Raw genomic sequence first — 19,803 nt, 5'->3', positions numbered from 1 at the left:
TTGTGGTGACGTGAGTAGGTAGGGGTGCAAAATGACATTTTGAAGTTGAAAACAAGTTTGAAATGCTCCTGGCTACTGCTGATTGGCCAAATTCAATAAACTTATTGGCTGGAAGAAATCCACATGTTCTACAACCTTACAGAGAGGTCAGTTGGACGTCTGTTTAAGTTACCATATACGGCTCAGGATTTTATTGTGTTTTTAATGTCGATGCAACCTTCAACAAAATTTGTAACATTATGAATATTGTTTGTGTTTCCCCTATGAGCAATTTTCCTTATTTACAGCCAATGCTCAGATGATAGTGGCAGTAAAGTTTGTGCCACTCTGGGATGCTATGTTTTGATGAGCTAATTAGACCACACATTTCCCTAAAAGGCTTTTTGTTAACCTGTCTACTCCAGAATAAATTTTGATGGACTCACACACGGGGTAATATTGAGCCACTAAAACAAAACAGATTGCAAGAAGTAGAAAATAAAACTGCAGGAGGTTCTAAGTCAACGTTGATGACTGTGATTCTTTCAGTAAAACGAATGAGGTTAGAGGTTCCCTCACTGAAAAAAAATCTATTTTTTAATGGAGCATAGAGCTGAGAAAGGAACATTGTATTATGATGAGTATGAAACTAAAGATCATATCGTTAGCCAGTGTAAAAGACTCTGACTAGGACAGCAATTTGTCTTCACTCTTATTAGACTTGAAATTATTGATGGCTTTCTTTGTTCGCTCTTGCCTCTCTGTGGTTTCCTCGGTCTGAGTAATCGAGCACAGATATTACCCATATAAAATATTTCTATACCCCCTTGAGGTTACTTCTGTTTACAGAAACAAAAGCCATTAATTAAAGTGCTCACAGTCTTAACTCAAAGACAAGGTTTCGCATGCATTGTTCCCCTGTGAAGGTCGCTTTGTACGCAGCCCTCTTACTTAGGAATTGTTCTGTGTTCATGCTTCTGTGTAGTTATGTTTGGAAATTATTGTTTTTTATACATGAGCTCTGAGATGATTACAAATAACTTTCTGACGTGAGTATCGAAACTAAAGCAAAAGCCTCACGCAAGCGAAGAAGACACCCTATCTGGGACCATTATTACTGTTCTGAGGGCTGAGGGCGACTGCAGGTAACCAAGACAGTACAGTTGTCCTTTTCTTCCTTTTCAAAGACAGTGAGCTTGGTAGATTCTCCATCCACACATACAGTAAGTATCCAGTGCCATACTTCCTCATTCTCCTCACAGGGGACCTGGCTAATTTGGGGAAGTTGTTTATAAATGGCAGAAACCGTACAGCCCTGACTCACCTTTCTTCGTGAGGACTGCTCCTTAGTTAGCTCAATGAGGTCAGATTGTGTGTGTGTGTGTGTGTGTGTGTGTGTGTGTGTGTGTGTGTGTGTGTGTGTGTGTGTGTGTGTGTGTGTGTGTGTGTGTGTTTATTTCTGTGTTTGCTGAGAATAGAGTGGTTCAACTTGATGTGATAAAGTTTGCAGAGTCCACTGGGGAAAACTTTCTCTTGCATGCTGCTATTATTATAAAAGTATTATCAGCTATTATTTGGCAGGTAGTCTTCGCGCTAGTGCATGTACAACAGCAATTTAAACAACTGGGAAACAAGATACTTGTGATATTTAAGTGCCTGACAGTACCTTACAGTGTGTGAGAGCCAAATAACGTTAGCACCATGTGCCATCTTGTCTCAAGAGCTCTTAGAGAGAAACAAGCTCTTGGTAAATGGCTGCACTAATATTGCACCATGAGTGACAGCACCCATTAATCATTCAGTGTGCAGAGGATGGTTTTGTTTTATTATCATTACAGCTTTTACCATTGTACAAGTATTCCAAACCCTATGCATAGCAGTAATGAGCTGAGGTAGATGAGGAACATTAACAGGGTCGTAAATCAACTCTGACTGACTGGACGTACAGAAATCTCGACCATCGAGGCTATCGAGAAATCGTGAAATTCTTCACTGAGGACAACTATGAGAACACTGGAGGAGATTCAGCTGTTTATTTTGCAGCTATTCTCTATGTGAATAATGAGTTTGATGAATTGCATACCGGTATGCAGAAGATAAGTGATTGTAATTCCAACCCACCAGTCTTTAGCAAGAAGCACAATTGATTGTTTTCCAACCCTGGCCTCCCATACTGATACTACACCTGTCAAGGCATGTTTATACTGATAAGAGGTGCAGATTTACCACCCAGGAATTTAAATCATTGAGACAATGTGTCACAGAGTTTAGACTAAAGAAGGTTTCTCATTTTCAAGCCAGCATCTATGGATTTTTCTACTCTCTTGATCCTGTTCAGGTTGACTTCTCACTTTCTTCCAGGTAGACTGATGCTGCTTTTGCTTTTGATCTTGTCCATGGCAAATGTCCCTCCAGCTCCCGTCTCCTCATGGATTGCCCAAAATGTTTTCAATCTCTGATTCAATCAACTCAAAATCTGTTCCTGAGTTCAAATCATCTCATTTTGCCCCTGTTCTTGAAACTGTGTCTGAGTCGACCGACGCCTCTGTATGAGAGTTGGCTGACTCATTTTTTTCTTCTTGGCCTATAGCTCTGTTGCCCCAGAATCGACTGCTCGCTGGTTGACCTCCTGCCAAATTCAAAGTCTTCCCTCCTGGTTGACCCCCTGCTGGCTCTGTCAGCCCAATCTGTTATTACCTGGCTGGTGTCTGACTGCTCTGATTTACAGCCTTGTGGCTTCCTTCCCGGCACTCCAGAGTCCTGATTTTCCACCTCTGCCACTGCAAGGACTAACTAATGTGAGTGGTAAACAGTGCTGTGCATGAACGCTTTAAAAAGAGTTTTCAGTGAACTGTGAACTGAATAAATAGTGTTTGCCACCAAACCATTAACAAAGGCTAAGGCCATGAGCAAACACCAACAGTGTTTCTTTAGATCTGTATTACATTAGTACAGTAATCTCCCATGAGTTGTCCTGCATTATGAGACACGTTGTTTAAGTAGTAAAACATACTCGCATTTCCCTGGCTTTTAAAAGTTGTCTGTCTCTGACCATTATGTATGCAGTTCATTAAATCTGCTTACTGTCGATGACTGCGGGGCTGCAAAGATAGGTGGAGGAGGATCGGCTGAAAATAGACCAGTTCAAAGCAGCTTAATTAAAAAAAGAGCTCACTCTTTCTAAGTGTGAACTTGCACAACAGTGGTAGTAAATACAATGCTATACTTGCATTCACAACACTTATATGTTGGAATTATTTACCCCTTGGTCAGGAAATTGAGATATTAGTTATTTAACTTAAACATACTGTTCATTCCTTACACAGTTTCTCCAACAAGTATAGGTATTTCTCCAAAATATGACAATTTTTTGCAAGATAGCCTCATACATAACACGTTAACATGCTGAGAAATATGAACCTTCCCAGACCTTCCGTGCCTACGAAGCTATGAGTTGACATAATCAATAGTGTTGCAAATTAAAACTGACTGTCTTAATTTCCTGTTTTTCTAAAATAAACTGACTCAGTAATATCTTCACCTCGTGCTAGGACATTACAGAAGAGGGTTCATTTAGTTTGGAGACTATCCCCTTGTCTTCATCTGTAATCTGCGATGGTTATCACCATCAATATCAACTGGGTTCCGGTTAGTGATGTGTAAAATAACAATGAATTTCTAATTTGACGTACAAGAGAAATGTGAGGTCATAATACTGTTGAGATATTTTCTCTTTCATGTGCTTTTTTGGCTGGAGAAAGAAGCCCGCTGGCTCGCGCAGCACTACTATCCTCCATCGTTAAGCTGAAGAAGATGCAAGATGGTTGATGTGTTTTTTAGGGGGTGGGGTTGCAGCTCGGAGAGATTGAGAGCGCTTTGAAATTCCAATGGGCTGGGAGATTCAGTTCCAAAACAGTAGTAATAAGGGACTTTTTGAAAAAAGCAGAAATTTCTGTTGCATAAATCCAGCAAGGGAGAGAGGGAATACAGGAGAGAGGATTTGTTCCAAAATGAAGTACAGACTGGGGAGTGATATTTAAAAACCTAAGCAATATTAATCAAGTCTCAGCAGGTGGTTACCAATGAAATGGCAATCATAGAAAAAGTTCAGAGGCCCATCAGATATATATCATGTTCATCTGTGAGCTGTGCGGTATGAAAATTACTCTTTAAAGACCTCATAATAGGAATACAGTAAACATGAATGATGTCCTAAATTAGCTTCACAAGTAAAACATCTAATTTGGCTCTTGATGCATGACTCACTTTTTCAGTGAGAAATGTGCTACTGCTACTCCAAACAATGTATTTGGGTCACTCAGTTCTGGCAGTCCTGCATGAGGCAGAGGGACGCCACCCAAAGGCACGAGCACTCTGAGGCATCCATAAACATAAACAGTGTGTATTTTGGCTACTGTACAGCTCTGGTGCATATTTAAATAAATTGAAAACAAGACGGGTGCCAGGCCAATGCAGCGATTTCGACCACCCATTGCAATCTCCATTGTCTTGCGCTAGAGACTTTTGGTGCTGGCTAGGTGGGAGAAAACTGACAGATTCACATGGAGCCACAGAGAAGGAGCAGTTGCACTGAGAGATTTTCTGTGTGAAGAAACTTGCCTTGAGTAGGTGTTTTTTAATCTATGTGCTACGAGTGACAAGAGATTTAGAAGAATTATTCACTAATACAATTTCTGCTTAAGCCCTCCTTTGCGAGAGAAAGATGCCATTGTTTCAGCTTTGTGTGTGTGTGTGTGTGTGTGTGTGTGTGTGTGTGTGTGTGTGTGTGTGTGTGTGTGTGTGTGTGTGTGTGTGTGTGTGTGTGTGTGTGTGTTGAGTTTTGCATAGGCATTTAGTCCTGCTTTGCTAGGAGAGGAGGAGATACAGAGGAAAAGCCCGTCGTATTTCAACACCTCCTTTTAGTCCAAAAGATGCAGCAAGGGGGGGAGGGTGGGTGGGATTGTAAAGGAGGTCTGTCTGCCCTACATTTCTGAGCCTAAAATGCTCAAAAAGGATGCTGAGAAGGAGCACAGGTTATTCTGCCCTGCATTTAGAAAAGAAACCATTTCCCAATTCCGTGATCCCTCCAGCACCAAAAAGAACCTAATTTTGGTCTCATTTTCTTGAAAATAAAGCTTTATCAAATCTTTATCATGAAAGAAATAGAGGCATCTGAGTGTCTACTCAATTCAAGTACCCTCAGGGCACTGCTCTACTAGCTGACACTTTGTAGTTTTTGTTGGATCAACTGCCCTCAAGGGAAGGATCCTCCCAGCCCACGGAGCAGGCAGGGGCTCTGTGTCTTGCTGGACTCCCCGGCTTTTACATTATTTTTAATGAGTGATTTGGTGAAGAAGAGTCAGTACAACCCCCCCCCCCCCCAAACTCTGGCATCACCTTGACTCTTAGACAGAGACAGAGTGTAAAGAGGCATGCTTATTGCACAGCCAGTCGAGGAGAGCACTTATTAGATTTATTTCGTGGTCTCGTTTCTCTCTACAGAGCAGAAAGCTGGAACTAGTTTGGAGAAACTGTTTGCTTTTCACTCATACACTTGACTTACTGTCACAGCATGAGATTTCCACCCAATAAAATCTATATGTTTCTCTATTTCACATAACGTTTAGCAGTTGTTTTATAAAATATTAAGACATCTTGTGTTATAGACCTCTTCAATTACTTTGGCAATGATATATTAAGACGAATATCTTCATGATTCATAGCAAGAGAGAGGTGTGATAAATTGACTGAAAGTTTTGAGTCAGAAACTTGAGCCCCTCCTGCTATGCATCATCTATAATGTGCTCACCTCTGCTCCGAAGAGCTCCTTTTGCCAAGAGTGCATTATGCCTATCTAAATCACAAACCTTCACAGTGGCTTTTAGCCCTTTACCATCTGCTGATTCTCAAAGTGTTGCTAACAGCATTACATACAGGTGTATGTAAAAGAATGACAGTTTATTTCACACAATTAAACACCAGATGGATTTTGTGTCTATATCTGGCATTTCTTTTCCAAGTAAAAAGGTTTTTCTTGCCATTAGCTGCAATTTCAATATCCTCATTTATCCCCACAACCTCTTCACTACATCTTAACCTTCTCAAGGGTAGTTCAACAAGCTCAGATTCATTCACTTCTTGGAATTAATCCGCTTGGTGCCACAGTTGCCTCCACAGTTATTTGCCCACAATCAGAGTAAATTATAATCTACCTTCATCAGGCTGCCAGCCAAGAAACCAAAATCAGGTTGCAGTTTTAAATAATAAAGCCTGGTCCTAAGTACTATTTTTTAAGGATTTAACTAAGCTTGTAGATTGTTTTGTTTTTGTTTGGGGTTTTTTTTTTTTCAAATTTGATCTCTAGCTCCTGTAGATATGCTGTTGAAACAAAATGTATTTTAACTGTTTTTACATCAGGCCAGTTTAAGATTATTTATTTATCTTCATAACAGTGTGCGTAAGAGTGGCAAGCAAGGCCAGTACTGCTTGTCCGTTGAAATCAAGTAACGTCTCTCCTTTAGTCTCAGATAGCATTCTGTCATAAAGTGTCTCACCTGTTTGCATCCATTGTTTACATTAATGCCATCTTGTGGGTGTAGTTGGCTACTGTCTCTGGAAGCAGGCTTAATACTGCTTGTGTTTGATTAGAGAAGTGTAGGACCACCACACCCATCGGCGTAACTTTGTGCTGAACATTTGGGTAAATTCCCAGATGATTAAACATGCAACTATTTTGCTGGTAATACCTAAAATAAGTAAAGAAAATCAACAGCCTATTTATGTAAGATAATTAACAATGTCATAACCCCCCAACCCCCCTGGAAATTACGCCCCTGATGCATAATTGCGCTTAAGTCTCTGTTAAAATGCATATGTGCATTTTGGCTTGCCTTTCTGCTATGCGTGCCACTGGTATTTACGTCTGTGAAGGTTCTCAGTCATCCAGGTCATCGTGGTCTAACAAGCTTGGAAAGAAAAGCGTCTGGACTTCCTTAAGTTGCTTGAAGACGTTTCACCTCTCATCCAAGAAGCTTCTTCAGTTCTAGAGTCAAATGCTGGAGAGTCGAAGATTTAAGCCCTATAGGAGTGTTATAGCACACTGAAGCTCTTCCCGTGAAAAACACGGTGTTATCCAACTTAATAAAACACAAATACTACTATTTCTAGTCATAGCAATATTATTATTAGTGCTATGACTCATACTAGTCAGTTTTGTCTCATTAAAATGTTTCCCTGAGTGTCTGAGAGAGCAGACAGTCTGGTTGAGCCAGTGTATTCCTTTAGAACTAAGACATGAAGTATTTGAATGACAACAATTATACAGTATTTATGCGAAGGGCCTGCCAAAATTAATCCCCTCTTTTACAAGACTATAAATGCAGAGTCAGATTAAGGCCAGACAAATCTCCGCAGATGGGTGGTGAAAATTGACTCAGTTCACTGACAATAAATGTAGAGAGGTAAGTAGTTCATGGGAGTGCATCCAATTTGGCCAAACTTGTTGGATATTACAGCAGCTGCAAATGAAGTAGAGGCCCTTTCCACTCTGGGAGCAAATAATGGAGCGTTACTTATTTTCATTAACGTTAGCATTATTGTTTACTGTCGTCTGTTGGGTGTATTAAAAAGGAAACTAAATAGGAAATAAGCTACTGCACATGTTCAAGTCATGCATAAGCACTTTTTAAAAAATCTGCAATATGGAAAATCATTTCAAAGAAGAACTTCACAAAACAAGAAGTGAAACTCTACTTGAAAACAGGGGGATGCAGTGGGAAGATCAATGTAAGAGTGCTCATTCATCTCATAATCCAGGAAGCATTCAGTACTCCACGTCAGGGTCAAGGAGTGCAAAGTTTATTACTCCATCCCTGTTTTTAGCATGGATGTGCCAGCCACCGTTAACCTCTCCACTCGTGGTCCTGGTCTATTTACATTTTTCAGTTTATTTCTGCTCATTACCAGGATATATAGCCTCAGGCAGAAGCAATTGAAGCACCTGTAATATAAAGCCCCCAAACTCATTTCCTGTCACACTGCTTTGGTTTTGAATTGATGCCATCAGCAATCAGGGGAAATTGAACATTTTGTTTTTGCTGTAGACACAAGCAAATATGGAAAAGTGATGAATAATACTATTGTACGATCTCTGTTTTTACTGACTAAATTAAGTGACATTCATTTTGAAAGCTGTGATAATTAAACACGTGTCATTCTTTTGTCCAAGACAATTAAACATTCAAAATGCACTTCTTTGTCTACAGAAAAATGACAGATATGCATATGAATGGATGATTAGGGTTCGGATTAGTATTCCAAGTATTATGAGTCTAAATGGAGGGATTTCAGTAATCACATTACATGCACTTATTTATTTTACTATATTTTGAATGTGAGTTTATAAAAAGGTTTGGCTAAAGCACACATACAACGCATTTACACAGGCTGAGATACAGCTTCATTGTGATGCAGGCCATGATAATAGTGCTGTTAAAATTGTAGCTCAGGAGCACTGACAGAACCTGACAAATGACTGAAGCATCTTAAAAGCAGAAGCAATGTCGACATTTACAAAACAAACAGTGAAAGTGCAGCTGCTTTTCTTTATGGATGAAAAGCAAAAAGAGTCTGAGCCTAGTACTTGGATTTCTCTTGGAGTTCCTGTCAAAAGTCCTTTAGACAGATGAAAGCAGTTGATTAAGCGGCCTTGTCTTTGATCAAGGTCTACACCTTTTGAGCCAGCTGACAAAAAAAAAAACAGATAAAACTAACTTTGTGCAAGCAAAAATGTGCAACACAATAGCTAACGTGTTTACTGGCTTGTCCTTAACGGTGACTGGATGTGATATAGCAAAGAAATATTTACAAACAGAAAGTACAGCTTCTATGCAGAGGTGATTATGATAAGTCTAATGGAGCCATAGGCAAAGAAGTCATTGCTATTATATTATAAATATAATATAATAAAACAGAGTAGAATAGAATAGAATCAAATAGAATAGAATATAAATTTAACCCTGAGTGTGATTTCATTTTATGATTCTGAAAAAACGTTAAATACAAAATCTTTAACATTAGAGAATTAGAATTCCTGAAATTCAACTCTGAAGGTTGCTCTTGGGTGCACCTTTTAATTTTGTTTCTATTCATTTGATAGAAGCTCTCTAATATTTCCAATACTGACAATTGATGTGCTGGCGCCTGCACTGGCACATATGGGAAATACAGCAAATTACACACACCACATGGTGTTAATTTACACCTTAGAGAACACGCCCAAACTTTCTTGCATCTACATTTCATAACGTAGCATTCACAGCTTGATAGCTATGGCTGTCAGACACAGCTTTCATCAGTTTACTACAGAAAACTGTTGTCGAAGGTAGAAGATTTCACCTCTGTTAAACAGGTTGAGTTGCTACGGGATGATGTTAAGCAGGTAATTCATGCTGGAAAACCCTCAAATGTGGCTGAAAATAAATATTTCTGCAAAGAATAGTGAGGCCAAATTGATCTCCAATGAAATAAAAGACTCCTTGCTAAATATGCTTGATTGCAGTTCTTGCTGCCAAGGGTGGTGGAAACATTTATTACGTTTAAGAGACAATTAGTGAGGACAGGTAGGTTTGGATAGCTTTTTGCCCCTTTACAAATGAAACCATTATTTAAAAACTGCATTTTTTTTAATTTACTCGTGTTATAAATTTGTTTTGATAATCTAAAACATGCATCTGGAAAAATGATATAAACACACCCTACTCAGTTAACTGATATTAAACGTCAGCATACAAAAAAAAATAATGTCATCCTGCTCGGAGTTACATTTACTCCAATTATTTAGCAGTTTATTTAATCATTATTATATGTGTAACTTATCACTGTCTTACTTTTTTTCTCATGTTTCCTTTTCTTTGTCTTTCTATTTTCAATCGCAGGAAAATAATTCCTCTTCGTTTTCATTTTCCCTAGCTGTCACGTTAGGGAGGTGTCTCTGAATGTCACTGCAAATTTTGCCTTTGTTGAAGTTTAAAGTTTGTCAGCCCTTGGGGACCCGGCACAGGCCAGGAGCCCCAAGCAGTTGCCTGCCTTGCCCAGGTGGCATGCTGCCCCTCTTCTTCTGTGTGAAGCTATGTAACTTAAAAAGATTAATATCTGATGAGTCCACCCATCTTTTTCACTTATCCAGTTCAGGTGAAGCCTATCCCAGCTGTCACAGGGGCAAGAGGTAGGGACAAGTCACCAGTCTGTCGCAGGGCTAACAAAGACAGACCACATTCACAATCATACCTACAGAGAATTTAAAGTCACCAGTTTAACTAACCCTATGTCCCAGAGAAAACCCACTAAAGTAGAGATCACACAAAGCTCTACATTGGTGGATGCAAACCTAGGCTATGCTGTCCATAACTAAAGTACATTTACGGCTCAAATCATACTTTTCTTATTTTTATAATGCCATATAAAATGAGCTGAATGACACATAAATGTGTATATCCTACATTTTCTCCATGGCTGCAGTACTCGCCATCTATCACCTGAAAACTTTGAATGGGCTTTTGAGAGTGTTGTAAGTGGCCCATTTTTAAGCAATTTCCTAGCACAGAAGGTAAATCTGTAAGTACTTTAAAGGAAATGAGACTAACTGCATGCCTCATGTAGCTTCAGCTGCAACAATTTCTCCCTTGGCTACAGATCTATTGAAAGTGTAAAACCGAGTGTCTTTCCCCCCAGCTTCTCTGTTGTCTGAAATTCCTTTTTTCCTTCCAGCCAAAAGCCAACTACTCCACCAGATAATAACCTGGACCAGCTATTCAGACAGTGCTAGGGGAGCTGATAATGGCCACTGTCACGGTCTGTCAGCAAGAGCAGGTAACACCTGTGTGTCACCTTATTGTGATACTGGTCAGTTGGGGCTGAAGCCATTCCAGGGTGCGACAGATGGGCTGCGAGCAGACTGAAACTGAAATGGCCGGCTTTTTTTGTTTGTTTATACTGAGAATCGCAATCACCAAACAACTCACCTGCCAACTCCTCCTTTTAAACATCTGCACCACACAGGTAAATATTTGTACAGTGCTTTGAGTGTTTGACTGTTAAATTTAAAAAAAATGTCAGTGCTTTCATAACAGGCAAACTGAAATGACTGTGTGCGCTCTTCTTCATGTACAGCCTCTTGTTTCGAGGGTTTTTTTTAACCCACACACCAGAGACAAACTGCTTTATATCAAAAGGAATTGCTTTAGAATGCAGACATAGCTCTCAACTTGCAACCAGGCTCTGCGATACACATAACTTCTACATTTCACCCTGCCTCTGCTGCAGCCACACTGCATGAGTCCACGATGCCTGCTGGCTTCAGCCTAAATTGTAGTGACTGGATGTAGAGAAAAATGAAGGCTTCTGTCAATCATAGCAAGAAAACTCGCATTCCTCATGAAGTGTGGCTCTAAAAAAAGAAACACCAATACTTTTCCTCCCCTATAACCCCTCAGTAAACACAGACTGACAGTGTTGGTTAATCCTGCATTTGCATTTATTATATCCTGTCTACATAATCTATATAGTGTCCAGTCATCTCCTTTTGCTATGGGAGGGAGACCTTCACAGGCGACCTCTAATCCATCTCATATGCTTCCGCAGCAACAAACCCGGTGAATCGTTTAAGACTTAAACGTACTGTAAAATTAAAAGAAATTGTTCTTGTGGGACAGCCTGAACAAAGTTTCATCGTCAGAAGGGAACAGAGTGCAGAGATGTACAGAGAGAAAATGAGCAAGTTAACACCGAATGACCTGAAAGAAATGAGATGTTTTTTCAGCAGATTTGACATTCACCCAAATTTCCTCCAGTCCTGCAAGCTCCAAATGGCCTGCGGAGGATTTTGGAAGCCAAACTGTACCGACTCAGATTTCAGTGGGCAGAAAAGGAGTTAACTAAAAGAGAAACACTGAAGAGTTACCATAATCTGCACACATGCAGGTCACACGGCTCCCATGTAAGGCATGCCATAGATTTGCATATTTTGAAGCAGCGCTGGCTGAGCCCATAATCCCTGAGCAAGAATCCACGACTGAGTAAACTCATCAGGAGTGGGCTACATATTCATGACACTTCACTTTTACTGGCCACCATCAGTTACTGCTTTCGCTGTCTTTAAAGGGACAGTTCAGTGCAAAAAGTAGATATAAATATTCTACCTCTGGCCTGTAGTGCTACGTATTCATCTAGATTGTTTTGGTGGGGATCCAATGGCTGAGCTGGCAGAAGGGCTGAGTGGAAAGGCAGTGCATAATGAGCAAGCAGGCAGGAGTTTGAAGCTGAACATGGTCAGTGGAGCTGCAAAACAGGGTGGCGGTGAGCGTGACAGAAGGTCGGTTTGGTTGGCAAGCAGATGGCTGTAGAGTAGAGCAGGCTGGCAAGTCTGACGCGCAGGGAGAAGCGGCCTTAACACGAGGAAAAACACGAGGAACAACACATAGATTTAATGCGGGCCCGAGAGTTTTACTACCTCTTTAAAGGACCGAGCAATCTGGCGGCATATGGGAGGAAAACTGGCTTGATACTCAGCGGAGCAACGGCTGCACGCAGGCTGAGTGACTAGGAATTGTGTTGATGCAAGCTAATAACACTTGGCTCCATATAAACACAGGTTATCAGCCTCCACTCTTCAACTGTGTTTTCACACCAACTTCTGGACTTCGATACTTTCTAAACTCTGATCCTGGTCTGCTTTGGCACCATTTGCTCTTTGCCACTTTCTCTCGGTGATGGATTTTTTTTCCTCTCTACAATCAATTTCCACTTTCTGGGGCTGTTATTTAGTTTCTTTGAGGTTCACCTCAACCAAGACCAAGGTCTGCATGACCCTGTTGTTTTCTTCTTACCTTACAACACCCCTCTGTGTTTTATCTGTTGCGCTTAAAGAGCTCCATTCCCTTAAAAACTAGATCCACTACACTGTTAGATTCGGTTAACATTTCATCCTCTCCTTCTTTTTAAATTGTTATGCCTGCCTCCTGTTGAAACCTTATTCCCTATCTATAGCAGTAGCACACTGTGAATTGTACCCTTAGACGAATACAAAGGCAAAAACTGATCATTCCATTGTGTGTCGTATGCATTATCAATGGTAACATCAATCTTACGTTTGCTTTGTAAAACAAGTCTTTATATGCACTCCAAAGCTGCTATCACGCCCAGTCTCAAACCTAAACCTGCTCTTTATCTGTAATTTTCCGTTACCACTATTTTCTTTTGCAAAGATGGAACCCCTTTTCAGTTTTCTTTGTATTTAATTTTTTAATTGGTGCTGGAACTCGTATTCTTGCCAACCAGCACCTCCAAAGCACACTGATTAACACACTCATCTGCTTAATCTTTGTAAATGTATATGTAGAAGAGGGTGAATCCATCCAAATATAGATAGTATTGATTCAGTAGCAATGCTGGTATTGATATCAGATCGATACCGGTGCTAATATCCAAGTTTGTTAAGTAGCGCACTGAGTTAAAGAAATTGGGGGTTTTTCATTTTGTTTTCTTTTTGGAAATGGAAAATATACCTCACACATGCATTATATGAAATATGTGAATCTTTTTGTGTTGACTGTTGCGTGCACAGCACCTTAAAACAAGAGAAGTTGACCCAAAGTCCTTTAAAGACTTTGGGTCAACTAAAACTCAGTGATTTAGTGTAGTGATTCATCTCATAAATCATGATATACTGCTCTCCCCTATATAAGCCTTTATAGTTTAAAAGTATCGGTATCAGTATTTGTAGTATTTGTATTTGTAGTATCGCACAGGAATAATCTACAGTTTGCCAGAGGGGATACTGCAAATCCACAACTTGTGGTTTCTATACTTTCGGTTTTGTACTTGCTATATGTAAGTGTATATAATCTCAGTTAACAAGCTTTAGAGAAGCTGAATGGCAGATTTTGTTTCAACTGGAAACACGAGCTAAAAAAACAAAATGAAACAAGCAAAAGTCAACAGCTCATGCTCTGCAGGGCTCCAGTGTTATCTATTCTTTGCACTGAGAAAACAGATTACTCAAGCACACCTGCTCTTCAGAATCTGATGTTTGGTCTGATGGACTGCAGATGTGCTTGGAATGTCAAAGTTGTCCTGGTTTGTTATTGGCCCAGCATCTGCATGCATTTTTGTCTTCCCCTGTTTCAGGGCATAGCGCTAAAATAATCAGTAGCTGACAGGTATGTCCTTAATTTAAAGAAATGGGTTTTTAAAAAAAAAAAAACAACTAAACAATAAAAGAGCATTTTACCCGATACGTTAAAGTAGCAATAACCCACTTTGATATGTGTGTTTCCAGGTGGCAAAGCTGCACCCAAAGTTGCAATTCGACCTACCACAGTGGTGTGGATCAAGATGGATAGAATACACGGAAAGCGAAAACTGGAGCAGAGCTGACAGTGTGATACTAAAAACAAGGTTTAGGATCACAAGGAAAATAGGTCTGAATGAAAGATGATCCCATTTCTTTCCAATGTGTCCTCGTCCCCCTGTGCACTCTCAAACCCTTCGTGGGTTTGATACTCTTATACTATGCTGTTTACTCATCGGCAGCCAGGACCTGAAACTGGCACTTGGCTTGTGTTTGTTTGTTTAATAATGCAGGAAAAATGGAAATAAGCTCAAGATGTGTGATGAATATTTAGCAGGTTTGGGTTTTAAGCAACACATGCATATTCTTGTATATACATACATAAATTAGTATGTAAATGTTGAGCACTTTTGCTTATGTCTCACTTATCTGCTTCATTACCAGTTGTTCAGTATCTTCATTATCATACTAAACATTGTCCTCTAAATCCTTCAGAGGCATCCCTTAGTTTGGATGGAGTTTTGCTTTCACAACCAACTATGTGTTTTGAAAGAAATGCCTCAAAACAAAGAAGTTCCTTGTTATTTTATATATTTTATCATTTTTTATTTTTATTTTATTAATTTCTTTTTTTATTTATATATGTATTTAGAATATGTATTTCGACCTGGAGAAGTGTTTTTTTCCCATACATACTGCCTGCTCAAATGCAGTCAAATTGATTGGGTGGAGTTTCATATTACAGACAGACAATGACCCAAAACACACAGCCAAAGACACCCGGAAGTTTATTAAAGCAAAGAAGTGGAATATTGTTGAATGGCCAAGTCGGTCACCTGATCTTAACCCATTTGAGCATGCTTCAGGTGGGTTAAGATGGGTTATACTTATTGAAGACTAAACTTTGGACAGAAAGGCCCAGAAACAAACAGTATCTGAAAGCCGCTGCAGTAAAGTTCAAGACTTCAGGCTGTCATTGCCAGCGAGGGATTTCAACTATGTATTAGAAATAAACATTTTATTTTCAGTTATTACATTCATCCACTTGCTTTGTAGCCCCTGAAATGAAGAGATTGTGTAAAAAGAAAAGCTTTATTTTCTCACATTTTTATTCTTTTTTTTTTTCATCTGAATTAAAGGTGAAAGTCTGCACTTCAACTGCATCTGAGTTGTTTCATTTAAAATTCAATGTGGTGATGTACAAAACCAAAATTAGAAAAAAAGTTGTGTCTGTCCAAATATTATATATTTTATAAACTTCACTGTTGACAACACTATTTTCAGATCCAGAAGGCAGATTTATAATACTTAATTTATGTATTCAAAATATGGATCTGTGTATTGCTAGTATATACGGTTCAAATGTTGATGACTCCTCCTTTTTTCATTCCTCCTTTTCTTCCCTTTCGGATTACTCTGATACCACGCTTATAATAGGAGGAGACTTCAACCTAGTCTTTAATCCTGAACCTGACAGGCTCAATACAGCAGTGAGTCAAAGGAACTGGCAGCCTACAGATATTCTTAAACAATACATGAGTGATTTTGGTCTTTGCAATACTTGCCGTTTACATCACCCCACTCTCAGGGATTACACCTTCTTTTCACCAGTACACCACTCACAGTCTCACTTATACTGCTTTTTTGTTAGCGACTCCATTATGCAGGATAACACAGACACTCAAATTTATCCTATCACTGTCAGCGATCATGCACCGGTATTGATCTCTCTGACACAGAAAAGAGTGACACTACCAATTAGGAGCTGGAGATTTAATACGACATTATTGAAATAACAAGATTTCATTAATTAGTACAAAAAGAAGTGGGCAATGTATTTAGATAATAATGACCTGCCAGGAATATCGCCATGTAATCTATTGGAAGCAGAAAAAGTAGCAATGCAGGCAGAATTTTACCTTACTGTTCATATAAAAAAAGAAGGGGAAAACAGTTGTATTAGAACTAGAACAAAAAATTAAATCATTAGAATCTGCCTATGCTTCCTCATCACAAGAACACATGAGTAACAACCTGAGAAAACTAAAACAATAATTAAATTAAATAATTAACGAGAGAACAAAATTTCTGATGCAAAGGCTACATTTGAGTGTGTGCATGTGTGTTTGTGTGTGTGTGGCTCGGCCTGGGTCTTGGGTTTGCTGAGCCTTGACCTCTGTAGGACACGGTTCCACTCTCCCGCTGGACTCTTCTGCTGTCCCTGGGACACAGGTGCTTCTTTGTTCCAGGGTGCGTGTCTGCATGTTCTGGTGCGGTTGTTGGCCCGCTCCTTTCGTGGGTGCCGGGTTCTGGGTGGTTCCTGGGCACCTAGAACCCTGTTCTTAACTCGTACCAGGGTTCTAGCTGGGTTGACTGCTCACTGCCTCTACGACTCTGAGACCTGGACCATGCTAAAAGGAGACCTGAGTAATAATGAGGTGTTTAGAATGAAATGTCTCAGGCAGATTACTGAGTTCAAATCTGTCTAAGACACATTACTAGTGCTGTCAGCGTTAATCTCGTTAAAATGACGTTAACGCCATAACCGCATTAACGCAGCAAATCTCTGTTAGCAAGTTAACGCGGATCACTTAGCTGGTGATGGAAAGCAGAGTGGAGGGCGGTGGAAATTGCATCCTCGGTGGACCTGTTTGCCCTATAGGCCAGGGCTCGCAAAATCGCTAGCCCGACATCCCAGTACTAGCAATTTTTCCAGTCAGGCTACCAAAATCTAACTCAGCGCTGCCCGTCTGGCTATCATAGGAAGGAAAAATATATGCGAACTGTGTATAGAGAGCGGCAGCACTGATTGGTGAGCAACAGATTAATTGCGCACTAATTCCTCTGACATCGTCTTATCACTCATTAGCTTACTATTCAAACATGACAAGAGAAATCTCCCACAGCAAGCTTAAACATGTGATAGAGGTTGATTGCGCAGGGAATCGCTGACCCTTATGTGTGTGCGTGTGTAAAAAAAGATGGATTTACGCAGGTATTTTAGTTCTGAAGAGCCAAATAAGGCAGGTCAGGGTGAAGAAGTCATATCTGCTCTTGGCTCTTGACAGAGGCGGTCACACTTTCTCCTTCTCCCTCTCCTGCTTGGCTTCTCATGTCTTTTGTATAGTCTCGCTTATTCTCTAACCCTAAGAGAGTCTCCCAGACTTGTTCTCTAAAAACCTAAAGAAGAATTATGGATTTGATCAACTGGTCCCTTAATGGAGTTGACACCCTCCTGGACTTGGGAGAGCCCGATTGTCCTGCGGAGACGTTTCCTGCCGGATACTCGATGGTTGGTTGCGTCGTGTGTCTGGTGACACTCTTGATGGAGGACATTGAACGACATCTACCAATTCGGAACTACGGTAACAGAGTTCTGGCTGATTGGAGCTGGCTCAGGCCTGGCTTATCGAAGAACAAGAAGCGGCTACAGCTGTTCAAAATCCCACAAGGCTGGCTGACATGATAAACGATGGGCATGGCTGTGAGTACTCAGACAGGGCTCTAGACTAACTTTTTGCCATGGGCGTACCGGTACGCCTAACTTTAAAAAGTTAGGCGTACCGGCACAAAAGTTAGGCGAACACAAATTTTATAATAATTTATATAATATAATGTGTTTTTCTGGATACACTGTGCTTTTTCAGCATTCAAAGATTGATGACACCGTGTCAGAGCACTGGCTATGAATTTCAGAAGGATCAGGCCTTAACTTAACAGAAAAGTTAGCAATAGTTCTTTTCCTATTACAGCTACATCCACTTCTGTCGTGCCTAGGCTGCTCACTAGGGCTGGGTATCATCACTGATTTCTATAATCCATTCGATTCCGTTTTTCAAAGTCCCAATTCGATTCAACTTAGCCTCAGACAGTCAGAAATATTATAATTCTGATCATTTATCAGTACTGACTTCATCAGAATTGTGAACATCACAGCAGATGCCTTTGTGTGAAAGTAACTGAGAATAAAACACAGAAAAACATGAAGGAGATTTTCCTGGTCTGGCTTTTTATAGCAGATAACCTTAAAAATATTCTACAATGTTCTGCATATAAAGTTTAAATTTCTTCAGTATTGAACAACAGAAAAAATAGGCTTTCTTGTCCGAGGTCATTTAAGTGAAAAAAGTGAAAAAAAGTGAAAAAGTGAAAGTGAAAAAAAGAAAAAGAAAAGAAAAAGACAGCAGCCGACAGCGCTGTAAACAACGGTAGACTGGTGGGTAATAAGCGAATGAATAACACAGAAAACAGAGATTGGAGACGGGAAACTGTTCTTGAAGTACAGAGAGAGATAGAGAGAGAGCTAGCTGTGCATGAAGTGTGTTTTTAATAGTCGTGGAAGCAAAACAGCAAAATTCATGGTGACATTGATCAAATGTGAAGCACAGTTTGCTGCTTCTTTTGCTGCTGGCTCGGTGAATTTTGGTTGGAGAGACAAAACCTGCAGCTCAGAATCAGCGCAAAAAGACGTAAACACAGCGCGGACCGGACGCATCAGGATCGCTAAGCTCCGACAGCGTGTCCGTCTACGGGCCGTCGGGTGAGAAAGCCGAGAAAGACAAAGTTGATTCTGATGCGTCGGTCCGTTCTGTGTTTACGTCTTTGTGTGGAATCCGTGTACCTGCTCTCATTTGCTGTTTGGTTGTTGTTGAAATGGTTTTGTGAGCTTTAATCTGAGAATCTGGCGTTTCTGGCAAAACACAGTTATATTTAAAAGTCGATTCAGGATTTAATGAATTGATATCGCTTTATTCAAGCTACTCACCTCCCACTTCCACCTGCACTTTCAAGTGGACCACGGCCAATCAGAGAGGTCCTGCCCCTTACTATCTCTGATTGGTTTAGTCCACGATAGGGGCATAATGTGTGTCTGTTGTTGACCACAAGGAAGGTTGCAGATTTTTTTTTTTTTTTTTTTGCTACCCGAACAGTTGGTCGCACAGGTGCAACCAAATATTTTTTTTTAGTCGCACCACTGAAAAATTTGGTCGCATTTGCGACCAAATTGGTCGCACTCTAGAGCCCTGTCAGACTATGTTTTTTTGAACGCAATATGGATAAGATCTTGGAGAAGAACAACGGGAATTGAGAGACCTGGTGACCAGTGACGGACATTAGACCTATTGTAAAAACTGGAAGCTGTGGTCTTCTACATTGTGCAATGTGATGATTCATGAGCTATGTGCTGAGGTGGGGGGGTTTTTCTGTTCTCAAACTGATCTCCCTGTTGGAGCTCAGTCTGGGGAGAGTTCTTTTTTCTCCTCGTCTTTCCTAATGTTGTGCATTTCCCATTGTTATACCTCACTGACCTGTCTCCCCCGTGATGTTTGTGTAATGTATGTATGGTCCGAAGGGTAAGATGGCGCTGGCACGGCTGGCAGCCTTAACCCAATTTCCCTCGGGATGAATAAAGTATTATCAATCAATCAATCAATCAATCAATCAATCAATCAATCAAGAAGGGACAGGCAAAGAAA

At 40.2% G+C, this 19,803-nt stretch overlaps 1 long non-coding RNA gene across 6 annotated transcripts in view; it reads left to right on the top strand.

The window, feature by feature from the left end:
• LOC308387840 overlaps positions 1-15,478 on the top strand; it is a 55,205-nt gene extending 39,727 nt beyond the window's left edge. For 3 of the 6 annotated variants that reach the window (XR_013969999.1, XR_013970000.1, XR_013970004.1), the window contains one exon: positions 14,315-15,478. This is a non-coding gene — a long non-coding RNA (uncharacterized lncRNA). Of the gene's footprint in view, positions 1-2,569; positions 2,778-10,746; positions 11,038-14,314 lie in introns of all 6 variants that reach the window. The other 3 variants (XR_013970003.1, XR_013970001.1, XR_013970002.1) reach the window with 3 other exon arrangements.
• Positions 15,479-19,803: the final 4,325 nt, after the last annotated feature.

Source organism: Rhamphochromis sp. 'chilingali' (genome assembly GCF_963969265.1).
Source record: "Rhamphochromis sp. 'chilingali' genome assembly, chromosome: 20".
NCBI lineage: Eukaryota > Metazoa > Chordata > Actinopteri > Cichliformes > Cichlidae > Rhamphochromis > Rhamphochromis sp. 'chilingali'.
This window is presented reverse-complemented; position numbering and strand designations above follow the sequence as displayed.